Source organism: Nerophis ophidion, linkage group LG14 (assembly GCF_033978795.1).
Source record: "Nerophis ophidion isolate RoL-2023_Sa linkage group LG14, RoL_Noph_v1.0, whole genome shotgun sequence".
NCBI lineage: Eukaryota > Metazoa > Chordata > Actinopteri > Syngnathiformes > Syngnathidae > Nerophis > Nerophis ophidion.
Genome location: NC_084624.1, coordinates 5618228 through 5632268, shown reverse-complemented (window position 1 = coordinate 5632268; position 14041 = coordinate 5618228). Strand labels below are relative to the sequence as shown.

General features: G+C 44.7%; 1 protein-coding gene across 1 annotated transcript in view; it reads left to right on the top strand.

The window, feature by feature from the left end:
* The window catches only part of LOC133568022 (receptor-type tyrosine-protein phosphatase mu-like), a 610514-nt gene that overhangs the window by 135050 nt on the left and 461423 nt on the right, over positions 1 to 14041 (top strand). The gene's annotated exons all lie outside the window — the stretch shown is intronic.

The following is a 14041-nucleotide window of genomic DNA, read 5'->3' as shown; positions in this document are numbered from 1 at the left end:
GAAAGGTGGCAATAGATACTGATAAAGTCGAGGAATGCTCATCAAACACTTATTTGGAACATCCCACAGGTGTGCAGGCTAATTGGGAACAGGTGGGTGCCATGATTGGGTATAAAAACAGCTTCCCCAAAAAATGCTCAGTCTTTCACAAGAAAGGATGGGGCGAGGTACACCCCTGTGTCCACAACTGCGTGAGCAAATAGTCAAACAGTTTAAGAACAACGTTTCTCAAAGTGCAATTGCAAGAAATTTAGGGATTTCAACATCTACGCTCCATAATATCATCAAAAGGTTCAGAGAATCTGGAGAAATCACTACACGTAAGCGGCATGGCCGGAAACCAACATTGAATGACCGTGACTTTCGAACCCTCAGAGGGCACTGTATCAAAAACCGACATCAATCTCTAAAGGATATCACCACATGTGCTCGGGAACACTTCAGAAAACCACTGTTACTAAATACAGTTCGTTGCTACATCTATAAGTGCAAGTTAAAGCTCTACTATGCAAAGCGAAAGCCATTTATCAACAACATCCAGAAACGCCGCCGGCTTCTCTGGGCCCGAGATCATCTAAGATGGACTGATGCAAAGTGGAAAAGTGTTCCGTGGTCTGTCGAGTCCACATTTCCAATGTTTTTTGGAGATATTCGGCGTCGTCAAATACCTGGTTTTTGTAGTGCATTCAACTGAATGTGGGTTGAAAAGAATTTGTCTGTGTTTTTTCCTAGGGGGCGCTAGAGCATAATTTTGAGTTTGGGGGTTTGGTTTTTTATTAGATGGCAATTTTCGCCAGTCCTGGTGGGTGTGTAAAATTTGGTGACTTTTGAAGCATGTTAAGGGGGTCAAATTACAGTTCAAAGAGGCAGCGGTATAATAATGATAAAACCTTAGAAAGGGACAATGGCAGTTATGGTACAAATGCCTCCATAGCTGTGTGCATTTTTGACCGTGACCTTCGATCCCTCAGACGGCACTGTATCAAAAACCGACATCAATCTCTAAAGGATATCACCACATGTGCTCGGGAACACTTCAGAAATTCACTGTCACTAAATACAGTTGGTCGCTACATCTGTAAGTGCAAGTTAAAGCTCTACTATGCAAAGCGAAAGCCATTTATCAACAACATCCAGAAACGGCGCCGGCTTCTCTGGGCCCGAGATCATCTAAGATGGACTGAAGCAAAGTGGAAAAGTGTTCCGTGGTCTGTCGAGTCCACATTTCAAATTTTTGGGGGAAATATTCGGCGTCGTCAAATACCTGGTTTTTGTAGTGCATTCAACTGAATATTGGTTGAAAATAATTTTTCTGTGTTTGTTCCTAGGGGGCGCTAGAGCGCAATTTTGAGTTTTGGGGTTTGTTTTTTTATTAGATAACAATTTTCGCCAGTCCTGATGTGTGTGTAAAATTTGGTGACTTTTGAAGCATGTTAAGCGGGTCAAATTACAGCTCAAAGAGGCAGCGGTATAATAATCATGATAAAACCTTAGAAAGGGACAATCGGTCCATAAATATGACAGTTATGCTACAAATGCCTCCATAACTGTGTGCATTTTTGACCGTGACCTTCGATCCCTCAGACAGCACTGTATCAAAAACCGACATCAATCTCTAAAGGATATCACCACAAGGGCTCAGGAACACTTCAGAAAACCACTGTCACTAAATACAGTTTGTCGATACATCTGTAAGTGCAAGTTAAAGCTCCACTATGCAAAGCAAAAGCCATTTATCAACAACATCCAGAAACGCCGCCGACTTCTTTGGGCCCGAAATCATCTAAGATGGACTGATGCAAAGTGGAAAAGTGTTCCGTGGTCTGTCGAGTCCACATTTCCAATTGTTTTTGGATATATTAGGCGTCGTCAAATACCTGTTTTTTGTAGTGCATTCAACTGAATATGGGTTGAAAATAATTTTTCTGTGTTTATTCCTAGGGGGCGCTAGAGCACAATTTTGAGTTTTGGGGGTTTGGTTTTTTATTAGATGGCAATTTTCGCCAGTCCTGGTGTGTGTGTAAAATTTGGTGACGTTTGAAGCATGTTAAGGGGGTCAAATTACAGCTCAAAGAGGCAGGGTGTAATCATGATAAAACCTTAGAAAGGGACAATCGGTCCCTAAATATGACAGTTATGGTACAAATGCCTCCATAGCTGTGTGCATTTTTGACCGTGACCTTCGATCCCTCAGACGGCACTGTATCAAAAACCGACATCAATCTCTAAAGGATATCACCACATGTGCTCGGGAACACTTCAGAAATTCACTGTCACTAAATACAGTTGGTCACTACATCTGTAAGTGCAAGTTAAAGCTCTACTATGCAAAGCGAAAGCCATTTATCAACAACATCCAGAAACGCCGCCGGCTTCTCTGGGCCCGAGATCATCTAAGATGGACTGATGCAAAGTGGAAAAGTGTTCTGTGGTCTGACGAGTCCACATTTCAAATTTTTTTGGGAAGTATTCGGCGTCGTCAAATACCTGGTTTTTGTAGTGCATTCAAATGAATATGGGTTGAAAATAATTTCTCTGTGTTTGTTCCTAGGGGGCGCTAGAGCGCAATTTTGAGTTTTGGGGTTTGTTTTTTTATTAAATGGCAATTTTCGCCAGTCCTGGTGGGTGTGTAAAATTTGGTGAATTTTGAAGCATGTTAAGGGGGTCAAATTACAGCTCAAAGAGGCAGCGGTATAATCATGATAAAACCTTAGAAAGGGACAATGGCTCCCTAAATATAAGAGTTATGTTACAAATGCCTCCATAGCTGTGTGCATTTTTGACCGTGACCTTCGATCCCTCAGACAGCACTGTATCAAAAACCGACATCAATCTCTAAAGGATATCACCACATGAGCTCAGGAACACTTCAGAAAACCACTGTTACTAATTACAGTTCGTTGCTACATCTGTAACTGCAAGTTAAAGCTCTACTATGCAAAGCGAAGGCCATTTATCAACAACATCCAGAAACGCCGCCGGCTTCTCTGGGCCCGAGATCATGTAAGATGGACTGAAGCAAAGTGGAAAAGTGTTCCGTGGTCTGTCGAGTCCACATTTCAAATTTTTTTGGGAAATATTCGGCGTTGTCAAATACCTGGTTTTTGTAGTGCATTCAACTGAATATGGGTTGAAAATAATTTTTCTGTGTTTGTTCCTAGGGGGCGCTAGAGCACAATTTTGAGTTTTGGGGTTTGGTTTTTTATTAGATGGCAATTTTCGCCAGTCCTGATGTGTGTGTAAAATTTGGTGACTTTTGAAGCATGTTAAGGGGGTCAAATTACAGCTCAGAGAGGCAGCGGTATAATAATCATGATAAAACCTTAGAAAGGGACAATCGGTCCCTAAATATGACAGTTATGGTACTAATGCCTCCATAGCTGTGTGCATTTTTGACCGTGACCTTCGATCCCTCAGACAGCACTGTATCAAAAACCGACATCAATCTCTAAAGGATATCACCACATGGGCTCAGGAACACTTCAGAAATTCATTGTCATTAAATACAGTTTGTCGCTACATCTGTAAGTGCAAGTTAAAGCTCTACTATGCAAAGCGAAAGCCATTTATCAACAACATCCAGAAACGCCGCCGGCTTCTTTGGGCCCGAGATCATCTAAGATGGACTGATGCAAAGTGGAGAAGTGTTCCGTGGTCTGACAATTCCACATTTCCAATGTTTTTTGGAGATATTCGGCGTCGTCAAATACCTGGTTTTTGTAATCCATTCAACTGAATATGGGTTGAAAAGAATTTGTCCGTGTTTTTTCCTAGGGGGCGCTAGAGCACAATTTTGAGTTTTGGGGTTTGGTTTTTTATTAAATGGCAATTTTTGCCAGTCCTGGTGTGTGTGTAAAATTTGGTGACTTTTGAAGCATGTTAAGGGGGTCAAATTACAGTTCAAAGAGGCAGCGGTATAATAATGATAAAACCTTAGAAAGGGACAATCGGTCCCTAAATATGACAGTTATGTTACAAATGCCTCCATAGCTGTGTGCATTTTTGACCGTGACCTTCGATCCCTCAGACAGCACTGTATCAAAAACCGACATCAATCTCTAAAGGATATCACCACATGTGCTCGGGAACACTTCAGAAAACCACTGTCACTAAATACAGTTGGTCGCTACATCTGTAAGTGCAAGTTAAAGCTCTACTATGCAAAGCGAAAGCCATTTATCAACAACATCCAGAAACGCCGCCGGCTTCTTTGGGCCCGAGATCATCTAAGATGGACCGATGCAAAGTGGAAAAGTGTTCTGTGGTCTGACGAGTCCACATTTCCAATTGTTTTTTGGAAATATTCGGCGTCGGCAAATACCTGTTTTTTGTAGAAAGGGACAATCGGTCCCTAAATATGACAGTTATGGTACAAATGCCTCCATAACTGTGTGCATTTTTGCATGATTCATCAATCATCGGCGGTCACTGGAAACGACTTTGTTTTACGTGGCGGAGACTGGTGCACCGACAGTCACCACACGATCCTGGACAGAAATTGGGTCAGGGTCCAGGGGGCATGGAGTCCGAGACAACTGGGGGACCCTTTTCTGCTGCAGCCTTCTGCCGCCGTTGGGGCAGTTCTTAAATTTACCGTCTTCCGCCTGCTCCGCCGTTGAGGTCTTCGCCGTAGACCTGGCTATGGGGCGGTCAGGTACTAGGCCTTTGTCAAGGGGTAACAGTAGTAAAGGGGCCCCAAGACCCCCATAGAGGAACCTCCACTTAACGTCATGCCCAGGACAAACTATTTACCACTATACCGTGTTCAATAACCTTACCAAAAACAGAAATAACCAGAAAACTCCTTGTTTACAATACGAGAAAAATGCCGATGGACAGCTCATGTCTACAAGCAATTTTCCATGCCTTCTATACGCGGGCCCCTTCAATTACACTTCCATCGGTGCATGGCGGGCAGGATAACAATCTCTTGTGAGAGTTGGATAAGATCGTTTTTTTTGGTGGAGATTCATAAGTACAGGTTACTGTAAGAGCGGGACGGCAATCTGAGGTGGCATGGAGTCCAAGACGACTGGGGGACCCTTTCTGCTGCAGCCTTCATCCGCCGTTGTGGCAGTTCTTAAATTTACCGTCTTCTGCCTGCTCCGTAGACCCGGCTATAGGGGCAGTCAGGTACTAGGCCTTTGTCAAGGGGTAACAGTAGTAAAGGGGTTAACCTCCTAGTGCCCCAAGACCCCCATAGAGGAGCCTCCACTTAACGTCATGCCCAGGACAAACAATTTACCGCTATACCGTGTTTAAGAACCTTACCAAAAACAGAAATAACCAGAAAACTCCTTGTTTACAATACGAGAAAAATGCCGATGGACAAGCAATTTTCCAAAACGTTTCAAGCTGCCATGCCTTCTATACGCGGGCCCCTTCAATTACACTTCATTCGGTGCATGGCGGGCAGGATAACAATCTCTTGTGAGAGTCGGATAAGGTCGTTTTTTTTGGTGGAGGATCATAAGTACAGGTTAAGAGCGGGACGGCAATCTGAGGTGGCATGGAGTCCAAGACGACTGGGGACCCTTTTCTGCTGCAGCCTTCTTCCGCAGTTGGGGCAGTTCTTAAATTTACCGTCTTCCGCCTGCGCCGTAGACCTGGCTATAGGGGCGGTCAGGTACTAGGCCTTTGTCAAGGGGTAACAGTAGTAAAAGGGTTAACCTCCTAATGCCCCAAAACCCCCATAGAGGAGCCTCCACTTAACGTCATGCCCAGGACAAACAATTTACCACTATACCGTGTTTAATAACCTTACCAAAAACGGAAATATCCAGAAAACTCCTTGTTTACAATACGAGAAAAATGCCGATGGACAAGCAATTTTCCAAAACGTTTCAAGCCGCCATGCCTTCTATACGCGGGCCCCTTCAATTACACTTCCATCGGGGCATGGCGGGCAGGATAACAATCTCTTGTGAGAGTCGGATAAGGTCGTTTTTTTTTGTGTGGAGGATCATAAGTACAGGTTAAGAGAAGGACGGAAATCTGAGGTGGCATGGAGTCCAAGACGACTGGGGACCCTTTTCTGCTGCAGCCTTCTTCCGCAGTTGTGGCAGTTCTTAAATTTACCGTCTTCCGCCTGCTCCGTAGACCTGGCTATAGGGGCAGTCAGGTACTAGGCCTTTGTCAAGGGGTAACAATAGTAAAGGGGTTAACCTCCTAGTGCCCCAAGACCCCCATAGAGGAGCCTCCACTTAACGTCATGCCCAGGACAAACAATTTACCGCTATACCGTGTTTAAGAACCTTACCAAAAACAGAAATAACCAGAAAAGTCCTTGTTTACAATACGAGAAAAATGCCGATGGACAAGCAATTTTCCTAAACGTTTCAAGCCGCCATGCCTTCTATACGCGGGCCCCTTCAATTACACTTCCATCGGGGCATGGCGGGCAGGATAACAATCTCTTGTGAGAGTCGGATAAGGTCGTTTTTTTGTGTGTGGAGGATCATAAGTACAGGTTAAGAGCGGGACGGTAATCTGAGGTGGCATGGAGTCCAAGACGACTGGGGGACCCTTTCTGCTGCAGCCTTCATCCGCCGTTGTGGCATTTCTTAAATTTACCGTCTTCCGCCTGCTCCGTAGACCTGGCTATGGGGCGGTCAGGTACTAGGTCTTTGTCAAGGGGTAACAGTAGTAAAGGGGTTAACCTCCTAGTGCCCCAAGACCCCCATAGAGGAGCCTCCACTTAACGTCATGCCCAGGACAAACAATTTACCACTATACCGTGTTTAATAACCTTACCAAAAACAGAAATAACCAGAAAACTCCTTGTTTACAAGACGAGAAAAATGCCGATGGACAAGCAATTTTCCTAAACGTTTCAAGCCGCCATGCCTTCTATATGCGGGCCCCTTCAATTACACTTCCATCGGGGCATGGCGGGCAGGATAACAATCTCTTGTGAGAGTTGGATAAGGTCGTTTTTTTGTGTGTGGAGATTCATAAATACAGGTTAAGACCGGGACGGTAATCTGAGGTGGCATGGAGTCCAAGACGACTGGGGACCCTTTTCTGCTGCAGCCTTCCTCCGCAGTTGGGGCAGTTCTTAAATTTACCGTCTTCCGCCTGCTCCGTAGACCTGGCTATGGGGCGGTCAGGTTCTGGGTCTTTGTCAAGGGGTAACAGTCGTAAAAGGGTTAACCTCCTAGTGCCCCAAGACCCCCAGAGAGGAGCCTCCACTTAACGTCATGCCCAGGACAAACAATTTACCGCTATACCGTGTTTAATAACCTTACCAAAAACAGAAATAACCAGAAAAGTCCTTGTTTACAATACGAGAAAAATGCCGATGGACAAGCAATTTTCCGAAACGTTTCAAGCTGCCATGCCTTCTATACGCGGGCCCCTTCAATTACGCTTCCATCGGTGCATGGCGGGCAGGATAACAATCTCTTGTGAGAGTCGGATAAGGTTGTTTTTTGTGTGGAGGATCATAAGTACAGGTTAAGAGAAGGACGGAAATCTGAGGTGGCATGGAGTCCAAGACGACTGGGGACCCTTTTCTGCTGCAGCCTTCTTCCGCCGTTGTGGCAGTTCTTAAATTTACCGTCTTCCGCCTGCTCCGTAGACCTGGCTATGGGGCGGTCAGGTACTAGGCCTTTGTCAAGGGGTAACAGTAGTAAAGGGGCCCCAAGACCCCCATAGAGGAGCCTCCACTTAACGTCATGCCCAGGACAAACAATTTACCACTATACCGTGTTTAATAACCTTACCAAAAACGGAAATATCCAGAAAACTCCTTGTTTACAATACGAGAAAAATGCCGACGGACAGCTCATGTCTACAAGCAATTTTCCATGCCTTCTATACGCGGGCCCCTTCAATTACACTTCCATCGGTGCATGGCGGGCAGGATAACAATCTCTTGTGAGAGTTGGATAAGGTTGTTTTTTTGTGTGTGGAGATTCATAAATACAGGTTAAGGCCGGGACGGTAATCTGAGGTGGCATGGAGTCCAAGACGACTGGGGACCCTTTTCTGCTGCAGCCTTCCTCCGCAGTTGGGGCAGTTCTTAAATTTACCGTCTTCCGCCTGCTCCGTAGACCTGGCTATGGGGCGGTCAGGTTCTAGGTCTTTGTCAAGGGGTAACAGTCGTAAAAGGGTTAGCCTCCTAGTGCCCCAAGACCCCCAGAGAGGAGCCTCCACTTAACGTCATGCCCAGGACAAACAATTTACCGCTATACCGTGTTTAAGAACCTTACCAAAAACAGAAATAACCAGAAAAGTCCTTGTTTACAATACGAGAAAAATGCCGATGGACAAGCAATTTTCCGAAACGTTTCAAGCTGCCATGCCTTCTATACGCGGGCCCCTTCAATTACGCTTCCATCGGTGCATGGCGGGCAGGATAACAATCTCTTGTGAGAGTCGGATAAGGTTGTTTTTTGTGTGGAGGATCATAAGTACAGGTTAAGAGAAGGACGGAAATCTGAGGTGGCATGGAGTCCAAGACGACTGGGGACCCTTTTCTGCTGCAGCCTTCTTCCGCCGTTGTGGCAGTTCTTAAATTTACCGTCTTCCGCCTGCTCCATAGACCTGGCTATGGGGCGGTCAGGTACTAGGCCTTCGTCAAGGGGTAACAGTAGTAAAGGGGCCCCAAGACCCCCATAGAGGAGCCTCCACTTAACGTCATGCCCAGGAAGAACAATTTACCACTCTACCGTGTTTAAGAACCTTACCAAAAACAGAAATAACCAGAAAACTCCTTGTTTACAATTCGAGAAAAATGCTGATGGACAGCTCATGTCTACAAGCAATTTTCCTTGCCTTCTATACTCAGGCCCCTTCAATTACACTTCCATCGGTGCATGGCGGGCAGGATAACAATCTCTTGTGAGAGTTGGATAAGGTTGTGTTTTTTTTGTGTGGAGGATCATAAGTACAGGTTAAGAGCGGGACGGTAATCTGAGGTGGCATGGAGTCCAAGACAACTGGGGACCCTTTTCTGCTGCAGCCTTCTTCCACTGTTGTGGCGGTTCTTAAATTTACCGTCTTCTGCCTGCTCCGTAGACCTGGCTATGGGGCGGTCAGGTACTAGGCCTTTGTCAAGGGGTAACAGTAGTAAAGGGGCCCCAAGACCCCCATAGAGGAGCCTCCACTTAACGTCATTCCCAGGACAAACAATTTACCGCTATACCGTGTTTAATAACCTTACCAAAAACAGAAATAACCAGAAAACTCTTTGTTTACAACACGAGAAAAATGCCGACGGACAGCTCATGTCTACAAGCAATTTTCCATGCCTTCTATACGCGGGCCCCTTCAATTACACTTCCATCGGTGCATGGCGGGCAGGATAACAATCTCTTGTGAGAGTCGGATAAGGTCGTTTTTTTTTTTTTTTGTGGAGATTCATAAGTACAGGTTAAGAGCGTGAGGCGAGATAGATTTTGCCACCGCCAGAAACACATTTGCAGACATCAAGCCCTTCTTTCTTCTCCGGGCCGTAAAACAATTTCAGCTTCCATTTCCCATCTCTGGCAGAGTGGTCAAAAGGGAGAGGAGGTGGTGACAGTTTCATGTGTCAGGTTGAGTGCTGGAAAATGGAGAAAGATGTGCGGTTGGCTGTTAATTGCACACAATTCAAGAAAACAAGCCGACGCGGTAGTGCACTCGACGCCGTCGGAGGGCGGCTCTTAACCACGCAGAAGGGGTCTTAATCGGATTTGTTAAATTTAAACCACGCCGAGTGTTACCTTTTTCCGAATTTGGTTCCGACCTATGGCCGGATTCCCCACATTTGGACATTAAAGGCCTTCTGAAATTATATTTTCTTATTTAAACGGGGATAGCAGGTCCATTCTATGTGTCATACTTGATCATTTCGCGATATTGCCATATTTTTGCTGAAAGGATTTAGTAGAGAACATCGACAACAAATTTCACAGCTTTTGGTCGCTAATAAAAAAGCCTTGCCTGTACCGGAAGTAGCAGACGATGTCTGCGTGACGTCACGGGTTGTGGAGCTCCTCACATCTGAAGATTGTTTACAATCATGGCCACCAGCAGCGAGAGCGATTCGGATTTGAGCGAGGATGAAAGATTTCTGGATGAGGAAAGTTAGAGTGAAGGACTAAAAAAAAAAGACAGGGCAGTGGGAGCGATTCAGATGTTATTAAACACATTTACTAGGATAATTCTGGAAAATCCCTTATCTGCTTATTGTGTTACTAGTGTTGTAGTGAGATTATACTGTCGTACCTGAAAGTCAGAGGGGTGTGGTGACCGCCAGTGTCTCTGAGGGAAGCCACGGAGGAGGCAAGAGAGTCGCAGCTGCCTCTTTGACATGTCTACGGTAAGAGCCGACTTATTACCGCAATTTTTTCACCGAAACCTGCCGGTTGACATGTGGTCGGGAACCATGTTCGCTTGACCGCTCTGTTCCGTAGTAACGCTTCACCTTCGGGGACATAAAGTCGTCTCTTTTCATCGCGCAATTAATTACACAGTATTCTGGACATTTTTAATCTCACTAAAACACTAGCAACACAGTAGAAAGAGAAGAGGTTTCTCACAATTATCCTAGTAAATGTGTCTAAAAACATCTGAATCCGTCCCAATGCAATCGCCTTTTTTTTAACTTAATTTTTTTTTTTCTAGTCCTTCGCTATCAATATCCTCATCCACAAATCTTTCATCCTCGCTCAAAGTAATGGGGAAATTGTCGTTTTCTTGGCCCGAATAGCTCTTGCCGCTGGAAACTGCCGGTTGACATGTGGTCGGGAAACATGTTCGCTTGACCGCTCTGTTCCGTAGTAACGCTTCACCTTCGGGAATGTAAACAAGGAAACACCGGCTGTGTTTGTGTTGCTAAAGGCAGCCGCAATACACCACTTCCCATCTACAGCTTTCTTCTTTGATGTCTCCAATGTCCATTGAACAAATTGCAAAAGATTCAGTTTATATATCAATTAACATTGCATTAAATGCCAATACGGCCGGTTTAGTTTACTAAATTACAATTTTAAATTTCCCGCGGTGTTTCTTGTTGAAAACGTCGCGAAACGATGACACGTGCACGTGACGTCTCGGGTTGGAGGGGACATATTAGCTTAGCGCCATTTGCGGTTAAAAGTCGTCTCTTTTCATCGCGCAATTACACAGTATTCTGGACATGTTTAATCTCACCAAAACACCAGCAACACAGTAGAAAGATAAGAGGTTTCTCACAATTATCCTAGTAAATGTGTCTAAAAACCTCTGAATCCGTCCTAATTAATTTTCTTTTCTTTTTTTTTCCAGTCCTTCGCCATCAATATCATCATCCACAAATCTTTCATCCTCGCTCAAATTAATGGGGGAAATTGTCGTTTTCTCTTGCTAGCTCTTGCCGCTGGAACCTGCCGGTTGACATGTGGTCGGGAACCATGTTCGCTTGACCGCTCTGTTCCGTAGTAACGCTTCACTTTCGGGAATGTAAACAAGGAAACACTGGCTGGGTTTGTGTTGCTAAAGGCAGCCGCAATACACCGCTTCCCACCTACAGCTTTCTTCTTTGATGTATCCATTATCCATTGAACAAATTGCAAAATATTCAGTTTATATATCAATGATGAAATATTAACATTGCAACACATGCCAATACGACCGGTTTAGTTTACTAAATTCCAATTTTAAATTTCCCGCGGAGTTTCTTGTTGAAAAGGTCGAGAAACGATGACGCGTGCGCGTGACGTCTCGGGTTGGAGGGGACATATTAGCGCAGCGCCATTTGCGGTTAAAAGTCGTCTCTTTTCATCGCGCAATTCCACAGTATTCTGGACATGTTTAATCTCACTAAAACACTTGCAACACAGTAGAAAGATAAGAGGTTTCTCACAATTATCCTGGTAAATGTGTCTAAAAACATCTGAATCGGTCCCAATTAATTTTCTTTTCTTTTTTTTTCTAGTCCTTCGCTATCAATATCCTCATACACAAATCTTTCATCCTCGCTCAAATTAATGGAGGAAATTGTCGTTTTCTCGGTCCGAATAGCTCTTGCCGCTGGAACCTGCCGGTTGACATATGGTCGGGAACCATGCTCGCTCGACCGCTCTGTTCCATAGTAACGCTTCACCTTCGGGAATGTAAACAAGGAAACCACCGGTTGTGTTTGTGTTGCTAAAGGCAGCCGCAATACACCGCTTCCCAACTACAGCTTTCTTCTTTGATGTCTCCATTATTAATTGAACAAATTGCAAAAGATTCAGCAACACAGACGTCCAGAATACTGTGTAATTATGCGATTAAAGCAGACTACTTATAGCTTGGATCGGGCTGGAAAAAAATGTCCGGTACAATCCGAGACGTCACACGCACGCGTCATCAACAGGATACTTCGCGCGAAACTTAAAATTGCAATTTAGTCAACTAAAAAGGCCGTATTGGCATGTGTTGCAATGTTAATATTTCATCATTGATATATAAACTATCAGACTGTGTGGTCGCTAGTAGTGGCTTTCAGTAGGCCTTTAAGCAATAATCGTTGGAGACGAACAAGAGCTGGAAAGTAATTTCTCAACCCGTCCTCCCGATCACAAACAGGTCTCCCGAAAATTTGTCGGCTGTCCTGCTAATGAATTCCACCCTATGTCACCCGGCGCAATCTGTCTTCTGTGAGATTAGTCCCCTGTTACCCCGAGGAAAACAACATCCTTCACTCGGCGAAGCTGGCCTTTGTTGCGTGTCAATCTATTAGTGACAATTCTCAGGTGTCGAGCTGCTCGGTGGCTGCGTTTTAATGCACACACTGGTTTTGTGTGTGTGTGTGTGTGTGTGTGTGTGTTCTGGCAATGCTGACTTAATGGGGACATGGCTCTGTTTACACAGTCACCTTTAGGGGAGTTCGGACGGTATGGGGACCCAAAAACAGGTACCTTTTTGAATGATAGTCAGATCCATTCTGAAGATGCCTAAGTGATTTTTTTAAGCTTAAAGCAGGGGTCACCAACCTTTTTGAAAGCAAGAGCTACTTCTTGGGTACTGATTCATGCGAAGGGCTACCAGTTTGATACACACTTAAAGGGGAACATTATCAGCAGACCTATGTAAGCATCAATATATACCTTGATGGTGCAGAAAAAAGACCATATATTTTTTTAACCTATTCCCGAACTCTAAATGGGTGAATTTTGGCGAATTAAACGCCTTTCTGTTTATCGCGCTGGAGGCGATGACGTCAGAATGTGACGTCACCGAGGTAACACACCCACCATTTTCATTTTCAACACATTACAAACACCGGGTCTCAGCTCTGTTATTTTCCATTTTTTTGACTATTTTTTGGAACTTTGGAGACATCATGCCTCGTCGGTGTGTTGTCGGAGGTTGTAACAACACTAACAGGGAGGGATTCAAGTTGCACCACTGGCAAGAAATCTGCCGCCAGACCCCCATTGAATGTACCAGAGTGTCTCCACATTTTACCGGCGGTGCTAAGGCAGACATGGCACAGAGATGTATGGATAACCTGCAGATGCATTTGCAACGATTAAGTCAACGAAATCACAAAGGTGAGTTTTGTTGATGTTGACTGCCAGCTAATCGATGCTAACATGCCACGCTAATCGATGCTGACATGCTATTTACCGCCGGTGCTAAAGCAGACATGGCACAGAGATGTATGGATAACCTGTAGATGCATTTGCAACTATATTACGTTTCCTTCCACCCACATTTAATGCGAAACAAACACTTACCAATCGACGGATTTAAGTTGCTCCAGTGTCACAAGATGCGAAAGTCCTGATCGTTTGGTCCGCACATTTTACCGGCGATGCTAATGCAGCTATTCGGCCATGCTATGGCTATGAATAGCGTCAATAGCTATTCGCTCAATAGCTTCAGTTTCTTCTTCAATACTTTCATACTCCAACCATCTGTTTCAATACATGCGTAATCTGTTGAATCGCTTAAGTCGCTGAAATCCAAGTTTGAATCCGAGCTAATGTCACTATATCTTGCTGTGGTATTCCCATTGTTTGTTTACATTGGCAGCACTGTGTGACGTCACAGGGAAATGGCCAGTGTCTTCGCAGAGAGTCGAAAA